Here is a 12,500-nt window from a genome sequence, read left to right on the forward strand (position 1 = left end):
AAGAAGGAAGACTGAACATGTTACTTAGCCCTAACAATGTACGGTAAATTTATAGAATGATGCAATAAACGGTTTGTAGAAAACACGACTGGTTTTCAATGTATTTTGTAGTGTTTTGAAAGTTTTTGATAATGGTTCCTAGAGGAAATGCATAGTTTTTGAGTTAAGGTGGGGTCGACCACCATAACTGAAAAGCTATGGCTTTGCTCTATGTATCGACATTAATTACGCTGGAAACACCTTAAAATAAAGTGTACTTGTCTAATTGCGTTGATATTAGAATTAACTTTTTTAGCTTTATTTCCGCTAATCATCATGAAAAACCGCATCTTAATAAAAAAAGTTACCATAATCAAAACCAAGTAACAGTAATGAAACACGGTCAAAACACGAGCTTTTGTTTGCCAGGACTTCCAGACGCATAGAAAACGGGGTTTCCATCCCATTTTCCATGGCATTGTTCGTAGCCATGTATTTATTGTATTAAAAATACCTCGTTACTTAATTGAGCTAATTATTTATTGGTTTTTTTTCTGTGCCATATTCTCACATCGCTCACAAATAAACATTATCTCACTGCTCCTATGTTCTGCCCAGCAGTTTATGTTTAGCTACGTGCGTTAGCACCATGGGATAGTATTTTGGCGTTAATTTTCAATTGTAAAGTTGTAGCTTCACGCGCCAGCATCTGTTCGAACACAGACTTGGCTTCCACCTCCAATGATCAGACTAAATATATCAAACAGGCATAACCATCTCAATAACGGTGTTTTTACTAAGATCGTCATGCTTAATACATCAAAACTTTCAAATACACTAAGAAAAACAACACGACTTGATCATAGTAACCAATCAACACGACAGACCAATTTTTCTGTGCCATGTAAAATGATCACTACAACCTAACTTTGTCATCTAACATAGAAGACAGAAAATTTTATCCAACATAAGAAGAGCCAACATAGACGTAATTTTGCCACTCGAGATAAAAAAAAGCACCACTTATGTACATAATAATCTTGGTTTGATACCCCCCAAAAAAAGGGAATGGAAAACTGAACCTGTTAATTTGTCATAGTTAAAAAACATACATGTCTAATTTCTCTCCCAAAGCATAAAGAAAAATTCCTCCTACGCACGCAAACAACGGTAGAGGAATAGTTAGTTAAACATTACATTCAACTAAGGTATTCATTTAAAATCCCATGTATTGTTGATACAAAACTTCATTAAGTATTGTTACAATATGGCAACATTATGTCATAAATTCTAAAAGGTGTCATTGCAACATTATACATTTTATCTTGCTTAAAGGATTAGGTCTACTGGAATTTACAATGAGACAAAGTCATCTATTTCTAAAATTATGCAACAACTCTACCTTATTATTATCATTATTATTATCATTATTATCATTATTATTATTACTAGCAAAGCTATAACCCTAGTTGGAAAAGCAAGATGCTATAAGCCCAAGGGCTCCAATAGGGAAAAATACCCCAGTGATGAAAGGAAATAAGGATATAAATAAATGATGAGAACATTTTAATAATAATTCATACTAAAAACAGTAACAACGTCAAAACAGATATGTCATTTATAAACTATTAACAACGTCAAAAACAGATATGTCATATTTAAACTATAAAAAGACTCATGTTAGCCTGGTCAACATTAAAATATTTGCTTCAACTTTGAACTTTTGAAGTTCTACTGATTCATCTACCCGATTAGGAAGATCATTCCTTATCTATGTCAATAAACTTGAAGACTGATAATTTGACCATTTCTAAAGAATAAGAAAATATGCAGGGAGGTAAAATTGATATTCTCCAAAAAATCTCTGAAATATAACCTATTGAACACTAAGCTTACTCTCACATAATGATGGAGCACTTACTGTTTTTTGCCTATTTGAGACTTGTATACATTGAGCATAAAATACTTTCCTTGATTAGTAATCTAAGTATATGGTATAATATAAGCAAATAGGGCATAGAAAGTGCAGCACTTTTAGTTTGTTGGGACTGACTGGATATAAAATTTCAAAAGTTACGACTAAAAATCTACATTTTAAAAGGGAAAGAAACGGATTTATTATACAGTAGTTATGAACAGGAAAAGCTTTACTACTAAATATAGCTTTTTTAAAGCATGCTTTCTTAAAAAGTAACACTTATTTTCACTGCTATAAAAACTTAGTGTGCAGCTCAGCATGTACCACTTGCTAGTACATAGGAGCAGTGATGTTTTTCAATTTTGTGAGCGAAGCGTACGCACAGCGGAGCAAAAACCATCAGAATTCTTTAAAAAATATCCAGGAAATAATTACCAAAGAAATGATAATCAATGGGGAGAGCGTGAGCAGCTAAGTATGTACCACTCGCCAGTACATAGGAGCAGTGATGTTTTTCTTTATTCACAAGCGAAGCCAGCGCACGGTGGAGCAGACACCATTAGAATTCTTTAAAAAAGAATCCCGGAAATAGTTACCAATTACTGAACCCTGATTGAAGTGAATCCAGTAATACTTTCAATATGGAAAAAAACTGTTTTTTCTATTGTTTAAAATGTGTATTCAATTAATTTTTCCCTTTATTTCATTCGTAAATAAACATGGGTGTTCCTGTGGTTCCACAACTGAACGCAAGGTTCCCACCTGTGGCCGTGGGGATGGATGGGGGTATAATGGGAAATAAAGGTCAAATTCAGTGAAAGCACATTATCAACTACAGGAAAAACTATTTTTTCTGTTCAAAATGTTGTCCTATCCGTATATATAATTTCCTCCAAACACAAACATGATCACCACCAAACTCAAGGTTCTCCACCTAACCTAACCTAGGAACCACATTCTTACCTACAGTACTTAGCCCACAGGGGGGGGAGGGGGGGGGGGGGCAGGGCACTACGTCCCACTTCAAGACCCCTTAGATTGCTGTATTCTTAGCTTACCCTTAGATTGAGTCTAAACCCTATGTTTGCTTCCCAATCGGTTCCACTCTTGGCAAGGTAACACTAAATCATTATATGTAACCTGCCATGTGCAGCAACTACCCAACAACGCAGCATGACGCATTCTACAAATTTATTTTTTATTGTCTAGCCATAGAAAACTAAACCAGAAATAACCTATTAAATGAGTCAGTTTAGAATAACTACGAAAAATACAAACTATATGAATTTGTAGCATTTCATAATCATAAAACTAGTTACATATATTTCTGCCAATATAAACAGTGGGGTGAATGTAGTTTGTTGGGACAGGGTAAGATAAGAGTACAGCAGTCTAAAGATATGGCTCCTAGGTTAGGTTAAGTGGAGAACCTTAGGTTAGGTTGGTTTGGTTAGGTTAGGTTAGGTAAGGTAGGAAACATTAGGTTAGGTGATGTTCTTGTGTCTGTAAAATGTGGTTTTTCACTCGGTCCCAACAACCTACAAAGGCTCCATTAACACCTTACCACTAAGGGAAATCGATTTGACAACTAAGAGAGTTTAAACCTGTCCCAACAAACTACACCCACCTCTAGAAAGTGATATATATTATCATTATTACTAGCCAAGCTACAACCCTAGTTGGAAAAGCAGGGTAGTTTGTAGCGCTACGGCCAAACATCCTAATTTGCTTATTATCGCTCCGACTGTTATCTTGTATAAAATAAAAACGTTTGGAAATGGTCTACGGATCTTAAATATGTGCTTAAACGCACACTTTTGTTTTTTGCAGAAAACCCTAAAGTACCTGAAAATTTGTGGCTCGAGTTCTTACTCCGGCCACGAATCTTCTCGCTCCCGTAGTAGGTAAGGGGGGGGGGGGTCCGGGGGGCGAAGGCCCCCTGGGTAAGGATACGGCTATTAGCATAGGTTAGGTGGGTTTTTTAAGTTAGCTTCTCCCGCCAAAATCGTTTTTAGAACACCGGCCACAGTTCAGAATATTCCAATTTTCTACAAACTATTTTAGAATGACGGCCACAGTGCACCCCACTTTATAATATTCCCATTTTCTATGAATGAAAACGGATCTGGCCGTCACCCTACAAACGCTCCGAAAAGCAAGATGCTACAAGCCCAAAGACCCCAATAGGGAAAAATAGCCCAGTGAGGAAAGGAAATAAGGAAATAAATACATGATGAGAGCAAATTAACAATAAATCACTCCAAAAACAGCAACAACGTCAAAACAGATGTCATACAGTATATAAACTATTAACAACGTCAAAAACAGATATGTCATATATAAACTATAAAAAGACTCATGTACGTCTGGTCAACATATAAACATTTGCTCCAACTTTGAACTTTTGAAGTTCTACTGATTCAACTACCCGATTAGGAGGATCATTCCACAACTTGGTAACAGCTGGAATAAAACTTCTAGAATACTGTGTAGTATTGAGCCTCATGATGGAGAAGGCATGGCTATTAGAATTAACTGCCAGCCTAGTATTACGAACAGGATAGAAGGCATTGGGTAATATCGGTCATGCCACATTTGGTCAGCCTGTAGAACAAACACCTTAACAAACAGGGTTTGGATAAGGTTACATTACGCCAGCGATAAAAAAAAAAGTGAATTAGGCTGAACTAAAATCAGGTAACTACAGGAAAAATACTTTTAAACCTAAGAAAGTTATGAAATAAAGTTAAGAGTAAATACGAGTAAGAAAACATATGGCACGATGAGACCATCATGCAAATATCGATATAAGCATCGTTGAAATATAGCCTAACCAATTATGGGGACCACAATACAGACCAATATTGGCTATTAACTTGAAAACCCGTTGCTATTTTTTGTTGTCTTACCTTCAAATGTGCACTTATTTCGCGTAGGTATTTATCACTATATAACCGAAGATAATGTCAAATCAAGAAATATAATGCACGTAAAAAAACCACTTAATGAACTATAACACTTTCGAATGAGTTACCAGTTGACGTTTACTTTCCTCATTATACCTCATTCCTCAATCTCTATTCTGCTTGCCTTCACTAAATGAAAGCCGTAAAATTGTATTGAAAGGACAAATAACTTCTAAAATTCTTTTAATATAAAAATAGATAAACTTTAAGTTATTTTCTTTATCAACAGTACTGAATTATACAAATAAATGAATTGTCAAAGACGTAGCTTTTTTCCAAATCTGTTTTTTTCTGTCGGAAAACCAAACGTTAAGATTTTTGTCTAGTTCGGTTAATAACTCTGGCAAGAGCTTAATATTGAATAAGCCTTACCATGCTACTGAATACTAGTCCAGAATTGTCTTATTCTTTATAATATTTATAAAAAATTATATGTTATAAAGTTCCTGTCTCTATGAGTATATAAATAACAAAGACACACTTTATGTTCATTATTACGATAATAGAAATCGAACAAGCAGGGACTTATATTTACTTTGAAATATCCCCCGTAAGTTCGTAACACATCGTCAGCCAGTTGCCTTAACTTTCGTATGTTATCTCGTCTATTCAGCTGTTACCCTGAAGACGTGACGTCTTTTATTTGTTCCCTTAGGAACAGACACTTTACTACAATTTATTGCTTCGTTAGACAGAATAAGATGAGCTCAGCCTTAAGTGATGTATCGAGTATTTTGCTCCCGTCAGTGACAATAACCAGTTTTGTTTATCTGATCGAATCATCTCTTCCGGCTAGTGTCATTCCGTAAGTAAACATTTACGTCATATGTTCAATATCGCTAGTTGTGTGATATGCTTTCTTAGTATCAGAAGTTATTCCATTCGTTAGTTTGTGTAGAATCCTATTCGGTACATGGAATGTTATTTTCCCATGAACGACCGGTGTTTAGCAGAATCCGAGTGACTCAATAAAGGCAAAGGTGTGTGGTTTCAGTTCCAGTATTATCGGAAGCCCAATCCCCCTGTGTGGTGTCTAATCACAGGAGTATCCTCGTTAGTAAACAGCTTAAACACACGGTCCTTGGCTGGAATCGATCAACTGCAATGTGAATGTTAGCTAAACGTGTTAGCATTGTATTAGCCAAGAGGCGGTTTTAACTTATCCTGGTTATTTGTTAAGAGTAAAATGTATGTAATATACTCAATAGTATATATATGTATATATATATATATATATATATATATATATATATATATATATATATATATATATATATATATATATATATATATATATATATATATATACACATATATATATTTATATATATGGAAGTATGTATATATTACAGCAATTATTTTGATTTCATCAAAGAATTTTGCATTAACTCCTGATATGTATATGAACTGAAACAATGAATATGATAGATTGCCACTCAAGTGCGGTGAGTTACAGCAAAGATTGAAAAGATGCATGAAGCTAGCAACCGTATCTATTTGCCCTTGCTACATCAACGGTTAGGCCTACATTTATATTTCAATACATAGAGTTACAGCACTATCACTTGCAAGTTATATATTTTAAGTATTAAATCACAAATAATAATTTATTTCTTGTTCATGTTATTTAGAATTAACTTATACCAAAAGGATAATTACATAATTGTAATTGTATATACCTTGGCAGGAATTCCAACCAATATTTTTTTTATCAAAGTTGAAGTGAACAGTCGACATATCTATTCGGTAGATGCGACTAGCTTTTGCAATTTTCGTTTTTAAGTATAATTTATTCCTAAAGACATATTTATGGCCTAACATTTTAAAGAACAAACACAATATATATATATATATATATATATATATATATATATATATATATATATATATAATTATATATATATATATATATATAAAATATATATATATATATATATATATATATATATATATATATATATATATATATATATATATATATATATATATATATATAATCATTCATTGTAAGATAGTGATTACTTTGGTCATTATTCATTCTAAAGTTCCATTCTGATTAAACAAAATTATAAGGTTGGTAAACTTGTCACGAATGAATGAACGTGAATAGATGACTACCCTCATATTTCAGGGTAGACTTAACATCTTTACTTAAACCAAATGACACTGTTACGTAGTTGGTTGGCGCTTACAACGTACGCCTAGCAGTGCTCTAGTGGCAATATTAAAGGGTCTTTGCATTGTTCCTTTAAGCTTTCTACTTTACTTTCGTGTATCTTGCTTTTCTTCCATCTCACTGCCTAACCTCATTAAGCTACTCGGCGGAACTACGGTATTTTCTCTTAGCTATACCCAAGGTTTGGTGCTGAGTGCCCATTCCCACCCAGCGGTGGTCTATATGCCCCAAATTTCATGAGTCTAATCGAACCCAGAAGGCTCTGCCACTGACCAAGCGGAGGTAACCCGTCTAGCTGATTTTCAGACGCCGAACTGGCTTCTTTACTTCAGTTTTACTGTGACTCAAATAAGGAATACATTTTTTTAGTTTTGTTAGTGGCTGTTACGCTCTAATTCTGCTGATTTCCACGTACTTATTATCAAAAGTTTCTAAATGTATGATCGTAAATTTTTACTTTACCTATGATGTAAGTCTTCATTTGTTCACTAGCTAACAGTTTTGATTTTGCAAGGCCCTTGGTGCTCGCAATGTTCTCCCTTTAGTTTCCGGTGCCATAAAGAAATCCTTAGATTTGCCAGGCTTTGTATTTAGTTTGAAAGTGTTAACCATAAGGAGTTTACTTTCAAACTTAAACGTATAGGAGGTGGAAGGCCTTTTCAAAGCATTTTTATCGATTTTTAACTAAAAAATGGTAAACCGTGGTTGTTTAGCTCATATCCGCTTTTGTGATGTTAATGAATATAATTTTTATTGTCCTTTTTTATATTGTTCTTGGGCTGAATATGCATGGCATATGGTATGGCATTAGAAGTTACTTGGTGCATATTCGGATGGTGTTACTACTTTGCTTAAATCCCGTTTGTGATTACTGTAACTCAGAGATTTAGCTCAAATTAGCGAATGGTGTAAATTATGGAGAATATAGTTAATCCCAAAGAAAACTCAAGCTGTAATTTTAGTGGGTTGGAACATTAGATCATCCTCCCCAAACCCATATCTTATAATTGACAGTGTTCCCTTGAAATATTAAGTGTTATTCTTGTTTTGTATCCACTTTTTAGGAGCATGTCTGCTCTCTCTTCTCAACTGCACAGGAAATCAACCATACTTAAAATGTCCTCCCGATTTTTGGACAAATGTCTTCTTGTGGAAATTTACTTCTTTTCTTGTTTTGTCATATTTCTACCATTTTTTTTTAAGTTTGGTCGCCAGTAGCTGGTTCACATCTTAGATTGATGGACAAAAACTTAGTTCTTTTAAATTCTTTATCCCTGATCTTGGTCGTAATCATTGGAATCACCCTTAACTTGTCTCGTTACACATAATGCATAAATCTCTTTGTAATGATAATTATTCATTGCATTCAGATCTCCCGTAAAATTTTCGACAAATACAATGTGATAAAGACCATACTTAGAAGAAACTTGTCTCACTCTGATATACAGTGAAACAATGAAATGAAGCACCAGACGCATATTAGTATAATTTTATAATACACTAAGTATACCTTGAATTTTATTAAGCCAACATGGCTGTTCATATTATTAGTTTTTACCACATCTATTCTTACTGTTTGTGATATCATTTTCAAAGATTTAATCAAAATCATCCATAATCGTTCATTAGTAATCATATAATCTCAGTTTGACACGTTTTTCAACTTTGCCATCTGGGAATCCCTCTCTGTCTTTTGTATGAGTAATTGTTATTGCTTTAGATAAGTGTTCACATTTTCCTAGCACGACATAACAAACACCCAGGTAAACAATGGCATTATATTCCAAGTGCTACTGTGCAGAAACTGGCTTATGTGTATCCTGAATCCTGCCATCAGTTTTAAGTATGAGAGACACCCATTCCCGTGCTGACATGTTTTCGAAAACCGTGAATACATTGACTTTCAATATTCACGTATTAAAGAGAGCGAAAACACAGTTCGTGTCCCCTCACACCCTGTGTCTGTTATCAGGCTTTGCTGGAGTGCGTGCGTGCATCGGACACAGTCGAGAGTTAAGCCTGTTCCATTGATCCTCTTCAAAAGGTTTATTTTGACTTCCAAGAATCTTAAGGTTTTGCCCGATATGTTCCGGCTCTCTCTCTCTCTCTCTCTCTCTCTCTCTCTCTCTCTCTCTCTCTCTCTCTCTCTCTCTCTCTCTCTCTCTCTCTCTCTCTGCTGGCATTTGTGTGTACATAACCAAATCCCCAAATATCAGTAATGATTGTGTTAAGGACAATCGTTCTCGGATATACACTATAGAATGTCTTTTGCATATCACTACAACGAAATACCAATTCACCATAGAATCCTGGTGTCTTCGTCAAATTCAGCATTTTTTGAATGCTCGAACTTGAAAGTTTTGTTTATTTTTAGCGGTATTTTTAGCCATTGCGAAATAAGTAAATAAGCTGAAGTTCACCTTCCCTCAACATTATGCAATTGTCAAATACACGGGGAAAAAATTCGAGACGAAGATGTTGAAAACACAAAAAATGGGTAATTTATGATATAGAAAGAGATTAATGACCTGGGAAATGATGTAAAGCCGAAAAGTCTATAAGCCACAGAGAATGGATAACTGATAGGAAATTCATGAAATTACGGAAATGTTGAACCCCAGATTACTGACATAGCCGAGGAAATGGTGAACATCAGGGAAAACATACAATCCATTGTTGATACGTCGCACGTCTGTAAAGGTTGATCGGTCAGACACCAGGCTGCCCCATCTATTTCAAGCCTAAAGAAAATAAAAAGTGGAAAAGAAAATTGAACTGGAAAGAGAACTCCAAAGAATATTAATATTGACAAAAGCGATGGTAAGTAGAAATTCGTTGATTACTCCTCTCCACAATAATACGAGATGTAGTGGTCTTTCGGATAATTCCGCTTATTGGGACAACTTCGTGTATACAGTAAGGCTTTTAGTGAAATTATTTAATGGAATAGAGTTGAACTTCCTTAGCTGTTTGTCACATAGCCGCATAAGGCTAATCTGATTACATAGCAATACTCGTCATGTTCACGTATAAAAACTTATATATTTTAATCGTCTGGTAAACATTTTTTTTTTATTCTTATTCTCAAAGCGAACAGATTCCAAGTAGAATTTGTTTTCTAACTTAGCTTGAGGTAACCTTATCATGCCTGGTAATTTTTCTACGCCTTGTTGACGGTCTTTATTTAATGTATTTTTTTTTTTCATTAAAATTAACCTCTGATCTAGGAAGAGGTCAGCGCCCCCTGCCTTTAACTAACTGGAATTAAGAATGAAGCTGGGAGCACAAAATGATGATAAAAAATTGAATATTCGTAGCTATTTGATACAATTACATGATATTTTTTTCTAAATTATTATCATTTCTCTTTATGCTCATATCAAGTTTCACATGAAAAAGCTGTTTTTGATACTTGAATGAGAAATCATTATTAATGTGTTTATTTTTCCGAGCTCCGTAAAATTGTGAATATGTTTCTCACTTGATGTCGACTAATCAGAAACAAGAGAGAGAGAGAGAGAGAGAGAGAGTTCTTGGGCAAGAGATACGTAATTTGGAATACGCAAAATAAAAAAAAATGTGTATTGGAGGATTCAAAACGTGAAGGACTCTTGCCCTCACTTGGAATTCATTGGATCATCCTTTGCCGATGTCAGTCTCCTTGGGGTGGGGGGGTGGGGGGGGGGGTGTTAGCCACCTTCATGTTGTGGTGGTTGTTTTTGATGTATGGAATATGTATGCTCTACATTTTTATGTTAAAACTCTGTTATACATCTTAGCCTAAGCGTCACTGATTAATCGGGTGACCGATATTGGGTCATTGAAGTTATTAAAAAGATCTCTTGCTTGGAACTCTGCGAACGCGACATTTGACTCTATTTTGTTTTCATCAAAGCGTTTAGGTATTTAAACATCCTTCCCTTCAGAGTTGTCTGATAGCGATGCAGCTTTAGTAGAGAGCAACTTTCCAAAGATATGGCTATACGAAGTATTAAAATGATCTTGTAGTGGTGGGACGGATGCATTTCGACTTCTAATGTAATCGGATATTATTATTATTATTATTATTATTATTATTATTATTATTATAAGCAAAGCTACAATTATAGTTGAAAAAGCAGGATGCTATAGGGCCAAGGGTTCCAACTGTGAAAAGTAGCCCAGTGAGGAAATGAAATAAAGAAACAAATAAACTAAAGGAGAAGTAATGAATAATTGATATAAAATATCTTAAGATCGGTAATAACGTTAAAATAGATCTGTCATATATAAACTATGAAGAGAGTGTTATGTAGGCCTGTTCAACATAAAACATATGCTGCAAGGTTAAACTTAAGAATTTCCAACTATTCAGCTGCCTTACAGGAATGCCAGTCCACAACATCATCATAACTGGAATAAAACTTCTAGAATACTGTTTAGTGTTGAGCCTGATGATGAAGGCAAGACTGCTAGAACTACCTGCATACTTAGTACTACATATTGGAGGGTACAGTTTAGGAATATCTGAATGTAAAGGAGGATCAGAATTATGAAAACCTTATGCAACATGCATAAAGACCCAACTGAACGATGGCGCCAGATAATAATATCCATATCAGAAATAAGAAATGTGATATGCCGCAAGTTTTTGTCCAACAAATTAAGGCAGAATGAAAAAATAAAACATTTCTTCAGAATAGATTGATCACTGATAATCTGAAGACTCAATAAGCCAAATTTCTTGTGTGAAATTAAAGAATATAAGGACCGAATGTGTTTCTCAAAAGTAAATTTTCTATCAAGAATCATGACTCATTGCAGAGATCAGGATGTTGAAGAGCCATTTTCCTCGACCTATTTATAATCATACTTGACTTTTGTTAGGGTTCAACTTCGTGGCCCATAATTTGCACCTTATAGTATACTAAGTTTAGCTAGATCTCTATTAAGGGATCCAGGAATCCGAGATCTACATTAGGTGGAATTGGGGCGAAGAGAGCAGTAGCATCTGCATATGCACCAAACTTATTTTCTAGGCCAAACCACATACTTTGTGTATATAATATGAAAAGTAATGGACCAAGAATACTACCCTGAGAAACAACATATATCTCATTCTTATACTTTATGGTGCCAATCAACACCAATCTTTAAAATCTATCACATAATTCAATAATGATGGCAAGAAAAGACCAACATACTCCAAACTTTTTGAGTTTGAAAACAAGCGCCTCATGATAAATAAGCTCAAAGGCAGCACTAAAATCAAGGCCAATTATACGAACTTCCTGACCAGAGAGATTTGTGTAAATCATCGAAGATTGTAAGAATGGTATCAAATGCTGCAAGGCTTTTACAAAAGTAAAATTCCACTCTGGGAAACAGGCGATTACGACAGACAATAGATGGGCTTTAAAAATAAAAGAATGGGTACCTAGAGATTGTAAAAGAAGCAGGGGAAGGAAGAGAAGACAATGGA

General features: G+C 34.7%; 1 protein-coding gene across 4 annotated transcripts in view; it reads left to right on the top strand.

The window, feature by feature from the left end:
* LOC137654924 (uncharacterized) overlaps positions 1–12,500 on the top strand; it is a 794,088-nt gene that overhangs the window by 565,244 nt on the left and 216,344 nt on the right. Inside the window, exon 1 of one of the 4 annotated variants that reach the window (XM_068388842.1) lies at positions 5,447–5,668. The exons of the other annotated variants lie outside the window; for them this stretch is intronic. The gene's annotated coding sequence lies outside the window, so the exon portion shown is untranslated. Of the gene's footprint in view, positions 1–5,446; positions 5,669–12,500 lie in introns of those variants that run through there. 4 annotated transcript variants of the gene reach the window in all.

The sequence above is a fragment of the Palaemon carinicauda genome, chromosome 1, assembly GCF_036898095.1.
Source record: "Palaemon carinicauda isolate YSFRI2023 chromosome 1, ASM3689809v2, whole genome shotgun sequence".
In the NCBI taxonomy this organism is placed as follows: domain Eukaryota; kingdom Metazoa; phylum Arthropoda; class Malacostraca; order Decapoda; family Palaemonidae; genus Palaemon; species Palaemon carinicauda.